We start from the raw sequence: 9,120 nt of genomic DNA on the forward strand, positions 1-9,120 counted from the left end.
ATAGCCACCTCATTGGTCCCGGTTCGTGGCTGGAACCAGGACTAAAGGCCCCCCTTCTGTCCCGGTTCTAGGCACGAACTGGTACCAATGGCTGTGGGTCAGGAGCGAGGACCATTGGTCCCGATTCTTGCCTAGAACCGGGACAAATGTGTCCACACGAACCGGGACAAATGCCTCCCGAGGCCCGGCCGCCCCCCTGGGCGCACGAATCGGACGTATGTCCCCCATGGGTCCCGGTTCGTGACAGAACTAGGACTAATGGGCTGGCCAGGCCCCAACCAAAGCCCTGTTTTCTACTAGTGTCTGTACCAGAAGAAATACACCAATGTTGCGTTTCACATTTCATTATCTTCCCATATCCTAAATAACCCCAAATCTAATTCCATGGAGGTGGATATATACTCATAGGCTTATCCCAGGGATGATTCTAGTGGACCATGGCCTATGCCTACGCATGTAATGCACAAGTAGTGGATCACATCAATAGTTCTTCTCAGTGTTGAGCATATGGTACCCACAAATCAAAGCATACAAGGCTTGTGGAGCCTCACCACAAACCCATAGAGTTGCTCCAACATGTCATTAATTATCCAACACTCCACTTGCTCTGTTCTTCACAAATCTTGAACTGAGCTTTGCCCCACTAGGCTAGAGATCTATAAACCACAGCTTCAAAAAAAATCACAAGAAATAGTGGTTAGAGATACGACACGCAATCAAACACGATATAGAACGAAAACAAGCAAGAGACACGAGATTTTAACGCGGAAAACCCCTCCAACACGAAGGGGAAAAACCACGGGCGCCAGCCAGCCAAACTTCACTATATCGGAGGAGGTTACAAACGCCGGGGATTTACAACTGATCAACTATCCCATGCGGCGGCTTACAAAAGGTATATATTGTTAAACATTGTAATTGTGTGCGTGCGTGTATATCTGTTGTACCTACCGGTTAGGCTAGAGATATGATCCCATGGTTGTTAGATTACTTGGAGATCAATCCTAGCCTAACCAACTCCTGTAAATCTTGGCCTTGCGCCCTATATTAACATGCATGCGTCCCTGCAGATTGCATACGCTTAAGCCTAGGTTTTCAACATGGTATACAGAGCCAATCCCTTCCATCGCATCTAGCTTCGCTATGTCTTCATCCTCCTCCGCCATGGACACGCCCGCTCTTGCCTCCCTTGGCCACACCATCATTGAGAAGTTGAACCGGGAGAACTTTCTCGTCTGGAGGGCTCAAGTGTTGCCGCACATCTGGGCAGCCGGCATGATGGGCTTCCTGGATGGCTCCATCGAGGAGCCCGCCGCTGAGATCCAAATGGAGACGGAGGTCTCCGGCAAGAAGACGATCACCGTCAGGCCCAACCCGCAGCATGCCGTGTGGGTCACCCAGGACCAGCAGGTGCTCTCGTTTTTTATTACGACTCTTTCTCGAGAAGTACTTCTGCAGGTCAGCAACTGCTCGACGGCCGCCGCCACTTGGAGCGCTCTTCTCCAGAGTTTCTCCTCGCAGTCCCGCGCTCGCATCATCCAGCTTCGGGAGCAGATCGGCCACACCAGGAAGGGTGATCTGTCCGCAGCTGCCTACTTCACCAAGATGAAGGGGATAGCTGATGAACTTGCCTACGCCGGGAGGCCCCTGGACGATGATGATATTGTCTCTCACATCATCCAGGGTCTCATGCATGAGCCAGAGTACAACGGGTTCGTCTCCGCTGTTTCCACACGCACCATCACAGATCAGCCGATCGGCTTGAGCGAGCTGTTCTCGTTGCTGCTCGCGGCGGAATCACGGATCACCGCACAGACCTCCTCCTACTCCGCCAATCTTGCTGCAAGGGGTGGAGGCCGCGGCAACAACAACCGTTCGGGGAACGGCAACAGCAGCAACAACGGTGGCTCCCGTGGCTACAACAACAATGTCATCAACATAAATGAGCATGAAAATAGTTATCCCACGTCGGTGATAGAAGAACAACGAGGTATCTCCCTTAGAGGGAACAAACCCAAGGGACTGCAACTTAAAAGAGAGCCGAGAATACCAGGCTCTAGGTGCTTGCTTCAGCCCATACAAAGCCTTATCAAGCTTGCAAATATAATGAGGTGCTTTAGGATGCTCATACCCAGGAGGTTGCCTCATGAACACTTCCTCTTCCAGAACACCATGCGAAAACGCGTTCTTTACATCTAGCTGTCTGATGCACCAATTTCTAGATACTGCAACTGAAAGAATTAATCAGATGGTAGCTGCTTTTACTACTAGACTAAACGTGCCCTCATAATCAATCCCATACCTCTGTTTGAAGCCTTTTGCAACTAGACGTGCCTTGTACCTATCAATAGTGCCGTCAGATTTTCTTTTCACCTTAAAAACCCACTTGCAGTCAATTATATTTTTGCCCTTGACTGGTGGAACCAAACGCCAGGTTCGGTTTTTCATTAAGGCAGCATACTCTTCATCCATTGCTTCTTTCCACTGGGGTTCACCAAGAGCTTCACCAAAACTTTGCGGCTCACCTGTCGCACAAAAAGAGCCCCAACGAACACAACCATCTTTATATACTTTGGGTTTAGCAATACCGCTCTTTGATCTGGTATGAGCAGGTGCAGGAGGAGGTGGCGCCGGTCGCTCAATGTGTTGTTAGAGACGATTAGGTGCAACAGGTGACCTTGAATCTGCCACAGAAGATCCTCCAGGCGACTCGTGTAGCAGATCCTGCTGGATCCGAGGCGAATCTGGCATGCAGGGAGCCTCCTCTGCGGAACTGCCACTTGGCGCATCTGAAACACGCCGCAGGTGTTGGTCGGGGGCGCGCGTGCCCACGCCCGGGTCCGCAGCCCCGCCCGGGTGACGTGGCTCGCTGCTGTCCGCCCGTGGGGGTGGCCCGCCTGGCCCCGCAGACGGAAGCGGCCAACCGAGGCGACGCGCTGGGGATCCGCCTGGTCCCGCCACAGGTGCGGCCCGCCTGGCCACCAAATCAGAGGCGGGCGGTGATCCCGCGACGGATTCTCCTGCCGCGCCTGGCGCCTCTGTCGCGGCGGATCCCGAGGCCGATCCGCCCTGACCTGCTTCGGAGTCTGCGCCAAGATCTTTCTATGGGCTGAAGCAAGCACCTAGAGCCTGGTATTCTCGGCTCTCTTTTAAGTTGCAGTCCCTTGGGTTTGTTCCCTCTAAGGGAGATACCTCGTTGTTCTTCTATCACCAACGTGGGATAACTATTTTGATGCTCATTTATGTTGATGACATTGTTGTCACTAGCTCGTCCTCTAAGGCAGTTGAAGCACTTCTCTCGGATCTAAGCAAGGAGTTTGCGTTGAAGGACCTTGGCAGCCTTCACTTCTTCCTTGGGATTGAGTTAAAAAATGTAAAGAGTGGAATTTTGCTATCACATGAAAAATATGTTCAAGAAATACTTCAAAGAATGGGCATGAAAGGGTGTAAGCCGTCGTCTACTCCTTTGTCTACTTCTAAGAAGATATCTCTTTATGATGGAGAAGTGCTTGGAGCAGAGGACTCCACCAGGTACAGGAGTATAGTAGGAGCATTGCAATACTTGACTTTAACTAGGCCAGATATTTCATACTCAATTAATAAAGTATGTCAGTTTTTACATGCTCCTACTAGCACACATTGGACGGCAGTAAAAAGGATACTCAGACATCTTCGAGGAACAAAGAGTCATGGACTCAAACTTGGCAAGTCCGACTCAATGCTTGTAAGTGCTTTCTCAGATGCTGATTGGGCTGGTTGTCCTAATGATAGAAGATCAACCGGAGGTTTTGCAGTGTTTCTTGGCAGTAACCTGATCTCTTGGAGTGCACGTAAACAGCCAACTGTATCTAGATTGAGTAGAGAGGCTGAATACAAAGCTTTAGCTAATGCCACTGCCGAAATTATTTGGGTGCAGAACTTGTTGACGGAGTTGGGTATTTCTCACCCGAGAGCGGCATCACTTTGGTGTGATAATCTTGGTGCTACATACTTGTCTGCTAATCCTATCTTCCATGCCAGGACTAAGCATATAGAGATTGACTATCACTTTGTTCGAGAAAGGGTGGCTGACAAGTTGCTGAACATCAGGTTTATACCTACTGGCGATCAAGTTGCGGATGAGTTTACTAAACCCCTCTCCTTACGGCAGTTAGAAGTTTTTAGGCACAATCTCAACTTAGATAAGTTGTGATTGAGGGGGAGTGTTAAACATTGTAATTGTGTGCGTGCGTGTATATCTGTTGTACCTACCGGTTAGGCTAGAGATATGATCCCATGGTTGTTAGATTACTTGGAGATCAATCCTAGCCTAACCAACTCCTGTAAATCTTGGCCTTGCGCCCTATATTAACACGCCCGCGTCCCTGCAGATTGCATACGCTTAAGCCCAGATTTTCTACATATATAACACATGTGACCTATACTTGAATTTGAAGCATAACATAACAAAAAGTCTCACCCTCCACTGGCAATCTACTGCTAATTATTGACCTAACATAATCTGCCACCATATGTCAATGCGTCCAATCATCTAGTACCACTGTTCACTGTACTTGAAAAGCTCCAAGCTCGCTAGCTTCAACCAATCTATAGATTTTGAGTTTTGGCTCCTAGCCGCCCGATTTTCTCTGGAAGAATCCACTCATCATCGGGCCTCGCGCTCCATACGGCAGCTCTCCCACGTGAGGCCCGGCCGGCCGGCCGCCCCCACCGGAACCGAATGCGAGCTGCAGAGGGGAGGGCAGCGCTCCACTGTTGTCGACGTGGTGGGAGTAGCGAGCGAGTTGTCAAGTACTCCATCGGGTCGCATCGCATGTAACAGCAGTCGGTCAGTCAAGCAGTCTAGAGATGAGAGAAGAGAGGAAACGTGGGGGGCTCATCAGTCCCGAGCGAAAAAGTCGCCTCGGATCCTGCCTGCCAAAGCGCCCAGCGGGGGATGGGAGGAAGCAGCGGCTCGAGCCTCGATAAGGTACACTGGCCGACGCTGCGTGAGTGCAGCTGTCACTGCAACACGATCACCTTCCTCCCCCCCTGCGGCCGCCGGCGAGCGGCCACGGCATCTTGGCTCAACGATGTGCCCTACTGGCGTGCGTTGACGGGGTCTTCTCCTCTCCTCTGAGAGCATCTCGAACAGCCGCGCGGGGTAAATTTGGTTTTTAGTGCGCGCTGGACGGTTTCGCGCGCTCCAGCGGTGGCTGGAAACAAGCGCGCGGGAAAGGGCGGCAGCTCGCGCGCTATTTTTGGCGCGCCGCTTCCGGCGCGCCTATAAATTGCGGCGCTCGCCACGCGCCTATCCACACTGCCACGCGCGCCTCGTAGCTTCTTCGCCGCTCCAACGCCTCCACCACTTCCTCTCCTCGCCGCTCCAGCGCCCCTCCATCGACGCGCCACCATGCCGCCGCGCCGCCGTGGAGCGTCGGGCTACCGCGGCGTCCGCCAGCGCCCCAACGGCTGGTACTCCGCCGAGATTCGGTCCGGCGACGTCCGACTCGGCCTCGGTACGTTCGAGACCTCGCACGAGGCCGCACGCCTACGACGCGGCGGCGTGGCGCCTGGACAGGCCGCGCCAGCAGATGAACTTCCAGGATGTCCACACGCGCCAGCAGGCGCAGGACGTCGCCCCTCCGCCTCGTCTTATCACGGACCAGGACCGTGCGGAGCACGGTCGGCGGCAGCGCCGCCTCCTCGTCGCCGAGGAGGACGAGCGGGCCATGGCGGAGTGGCGCCGGCGCCACCCGGAGGACGTCGCCAACGAGGAAGCCTTCTGGGCAAGGCGCTGCGAGGAGCAGACGGCAAAGCGCCGCGCGGAGTGGTTGGACAGGCGTCGGCGGAAGGCCCTGGCGTTATCGCAGTGCGAAATTATTCAAAATGGTGGGCAGTCGATCTTTTCGTCTGATGATGACCGTTGGGAGGACATGTGACTCGATACCTCGGACCAGACCAGCGAGGATGGCGATGATGATGATGATGATGATGATGATGATGACGACTGGGAGTAGGCTGTAGTTGCACTATCTAGTAGTTTTTTTTATGTCATTGCACCGTAGTTTTTTATCTATCTATGCTATGGAACTATGTAAAATATCTATGTATTCTATGAATTTTTATATTATTTATATTAAAAAAATGTACGCAATGTTTAGAGCGCGCTGCATTTTAGCGCGGCCGCTGGAGCTACGCGCGCGCTTAATTTTAGCGCGGCTGCTGGAGCCAGCGCTGCCGGCCGCGCTAAACCAGGCGAAGGGCGTGCGGCAAATGGGTTTTTAGCGCGCGGCGCGTTGCGCGGCCGTTGAAGATGCTCTGATCACCCGGGAGGCCGGGACTCCAATCGGGTGTTGGCGTGGCTACATCAACAAAGAGTTTCTTCTTTTAAAAGTAGTATCAACATAGAGTGGTAAAGAGTACTTCCTCCTTTTAAAAATGTAGTGCGTATAGATTTTCCTTATCAATGTAGAGCGAGAGTTTTCACGCCAACATCCGAGGACGCACGAGGATTTCATCTGGTCACTTTCATCAATATTCATTGAGTTGCGGTTAATTGTTTTGATAGTTTGTTGTGCGGTGAAACCTATGATAAGGTGTTGTTCTTACTTGAACTAGCAACCTACTTACGTTATATCTCTATGCAAGCATCCACAAATATAAGAGAGTAATTAAGATAACAATGTAAACATAGACCCACCCCTGTTCGTTCTTTCCGTTCGAACGGTGCACCATCAACGGGGAAATCATGGCAATTATGAGAGTAATATGCATTCATTGGCTATTACTAATCACAGCGCGGGATCTCGGCACTTTCAAAATGGTCAAGAGGCTTTCTATGTTCGATGTTTGCTCCGGGCCACTACAAGCCTAAATGCAAGAATAAGATTAAATGTCGAGCATGTAAAAGATGGGTATTGCCAGGGACTGCTTCTCCACATCCTAGCCCAACAACTCAAATGAGCCCAACAATCGCCCAAATCCGCCGATTGGCATTTCAAGGCAAGCGGCCACTGTTCCCGCGAGCGAGACGACAAGTGTTGTCAATCAGACGATCGGTAAAGGAAATTGTGGTAATTCCTCGATAGCACCTTCCCGAGTTGGTAGCCTCCATTACCCCGCCTCTCCGCATTCCGCCACCTATCGCCTCCAAGCTGCTGTCATTCGCTCCACTGACATAAACCACCGCTCGTCGGCGACTAGCCATCTCATCGCCACTTCGACCTTGGTTTCTTTCCCATTTGACCCCACTCCTTTCCTTCCCCCAAACCACCACAACATTGAAGTTGAGGGGAGGCTGAGGGAGTCCTGGATTAGGGGGTCCTCGGGTGTCCGGACTATTTGATATGGGCCGGACTGATCGGCCGTGAAGATAAAGCAGAAGACTATCCCCCGTGTCCAGGTAGGACTCCTATATGCGTGGACGGCAAGTTTGGTGTCCGGATATGTTATTTCCTTCCTCTGCAAACCGACTCTGTACAACCCTAGGCCCCTCCGGTGTGTATATATAAACCGGAGGGTTTAGTCTGTAGAGACCATCAGAATAATCATAGGCTAGATAGCTAGGGTTTAGCCATTACGATCTCGAGGTAGATAAACTCTTGTAACCCTTATACACAATAATCGAGCAGGACGTAGGGTTTTACCTCCAATAAGAGGGCCCGAACCTGGGTAAACATCGTGTCCCTATTGTCCCTTGTTACCATCTATCCTCAGACACACAACTTGGGACCACCTACCCGAGATCTGCCGGTTTTGACATCGACATTGGTGCTTTCATTGAGAGTTCCATTGTGTTGTCGACAAAAGGATCGATGGCTCGCCTTGTCATCAACGACGACGCTGTGTCCGAGGAGACCTTTCTCCCTGGCCAACTCTCTGTGTTTGGCGGCTTCGTGCTACGTGCCAACTCGACCGGTCACCTTGAGCAGGTCAACAGCTACGCCCCTGGTCACCAGATCAGGTTTGGAAGCTTGAACTACCTCGCCGATACCCGAGCAGACCTGATCTTCGAGGGGTTCTCGGCCTCGGCCGCCACTCCCCACCCACATGAAGGAGGCCCTTCAAATCCAACATAGATACCGTTCAGGGGTCGACGCTCATGCCCGCCTCGGCCTTAGATCCGGGGCGGACCACTTCGTCCGAAGATGGGAGGATAAACCCCACCGGACTCTCTCCCATTACGGAGCTTATAGCCGGAGACCCAGATGCGACCGTGCTGTCGGCGGACCCGGAGTCACACGGGACTCTCCCCGTCATCGGGAAGCCGGAATCGCCTCTAGACGTCAACTCCGAACTCTCGAGGTCTGCGTCCATTAGGCTCGATCAAGTGGTTATTACCGAACCTAGCTCCGCAGATCCTCAGACGCCTGTCCAGCTTTCGCTCTTAAACGAAACGCTGGACCTAATACAATCTCTCGCCATGACGGAAGTGTCACCTCCAAACTACGCCCAACTTGAATTGGGCTGAGAGTAGGGAATTTTACGTCCCACCCACCACGCACTTAATAGCCACTGTCGAGGACTTAACCGACATGCTAGACTACGCCTCCAAAGACATCGATGGCATGGACGGTGATGTCGAGGCCGAACCAGGTCAAAACCCGCCCATCACATGGCGTTGGACGACCACTTCTACTTGCGATGTATACATGGTGGACATGCCTGAGAAGAAGGACGACGATGGCACTCAAGACCCAGATGAGGATAAGCCCGTCGATGAACCACCAAAGCGCCGGCGTCAGCGGCGCCGCTCACGATCACGTCGGGGAAGGGAAAGCAACACCGGCACCGGAGATAATGAAACTTTAGACAACGCCGAAGACTTCGATCACCCCGTTGAGCGTACGTTCGAGCAGGATGAGAGGGAAGAGGTCAAGTTAACCCCGACGAACTTGACGATCACGGGAATTCGGAAGATAGTAACTACTTACCTGTCTCCAAAGAGGATGTTAGCCTCGGTGACGAAGATTTCATCGTCCCAGAGGAACCCCTCGAACAAGAACGCTTCAAGCGATGGCTCATCACCACTGCATGGAGCCTGAAAAAGAAACAACAGCAGATTCAAGCCGAACAGGATACGCTCAACGACAGATGGACCAAGGTCCTAGCCGACGAAGAAGGATATGGCTTTGAGCG

General features: G+C 52.3%; 1 pseudogene; it reads left to right on the plus strand.

Annotated features, from left to right (window-relative positions):
- Nucleotides 1-5,343: 5,343 nt before the first annotated feature.
- Nucleotides 5,344-5,999, plus strand: LOC141021652 (uncharacterized; annotated as a pseudogene).
- Nucleotides 6,000-9,120: the final 3,121 nt, after the last annotated feature.

Source organism: Aegilops tauschii, chromosome 4, assembly GCF_002575655.3.
Source record: "Aegilops tauschii subsp. strangulata cultivar AL8/78 chromosome 4, Aet v6.0, whole genome shotgun sequence".
In the NCBI taxonomy this organism is placed as follows: Eukaryota; Viridiplantae; Streptophyta; class Magnoliopsida; order Poales; family Poaceae; genus Aegilops; species Aegilops tauschii.